Source organism: Eptatretus burgeri, chromosome 11 (genome assembly GCF_056783735.1).
Source record: "Eptatretus burgeri isolate ZD-2024b chromosome 11, Ebu_testis_v1, whole genome shotgun sequence".
NCBI classification, from domain to species: Eukaryota; Metazoa; Chordata; class Myxini; order Myxiniformes; family Myxinidae; genus Eptatretus; species Eptatretus burgeri.
The window spans coordinates 53,863,830-53,864,671 of NC_140971.1; the positions used below are offsets into that span (position 1 = coordinate 53,863,830).

Below are 842 nucleotides of genomic sequence, written 5' to 3' on the forward strand. Positions count from 1 at the left end.
GATAGCCAGTGCAGCAGGAGACTCTGCTTGCTACCTCATAGCATGGTTGTTGTCTGGACAGAAGCTCCACCAACATAAACAAATTCACATGTGAGCGTCCGTCTTCAGCTGCGAAGGCCAACCATGATGAGTATTTTACGGTTTATTTTATGCTCAAAAAGAGTGACGAACGTTGATGAATATTTATCATCTTTGACCCCAACATAAAACCTCTTCCAAACCACAACCTCTCTGCTTCAACTTACTCAGCTACGAATTGCCAAGTTTGCAAACCCATAAAGTAACAAGAAATGTGTAAACAATAGCAAAGCCTCCAACGCACATCGCCAGAAGAGAACTCTCCATTATGTTAGCTCCAAAGTATTCCCATTAAACAATCGCTGAGCAACTCACCAGCAATACTATTTCAAATTGTTTGGAGGATTCTTAGTACGAAAGGCTCAGGTCAACAGACATTATGAATAAATAAAACAATGTCAGATACCAAGCGAGGCAAAACTAATTCACAACAAGGATATGAAATGGTCAAAACAAACCGCAAACGAAATCTGCTTCATTCATAGACAAAAATAGGAATTTGTACTGTTTGTAAGTCGGAATGAATGTGGTGTGGGTGTGGTGTGTGTGTGGGCGTGTGCATGTCAGTTCCAACATCCTCTATGGAATAGTGAAAGTTGCTCATGATGAAGAAGAGAAACCTCAGCTTCTGTGACAAATGGTGAGAAATTTCCCGACTGGCTTTGGTTGGGAAGGTTGTAACGTTAATCCCTCTTTTTGAGCATAAAATAAACCGTAAAAAGGCTTCAACGACGAGCAGAGCAAGAACTATCCGAGTGCCCGTG

General features: G+C 41.4%; 1 long non-coding RNA gene across 1 annotated transcript in view; it reads right to left on the reverse strand.

Moving 5' to 3' along the window:
* LOC147017091 (uncharacterized) overlaps window positions 1–555 on the reverse strand; it is a 13,341-nt gene extending 12,786 nt beyond the window's left edge. Inside the window, exon 1 of the long non-coding RNA XR_015049338.1 lies at window positions 394–555. This is a non-coding gene — a long non-coding RNA (uncharacterized LOC147017091). The remainder of the gene's footprint in view (window positions 1–393) is intronic.
* Between the last annotated feature and the right edge of the window lie 287 nt (window positions 556–842).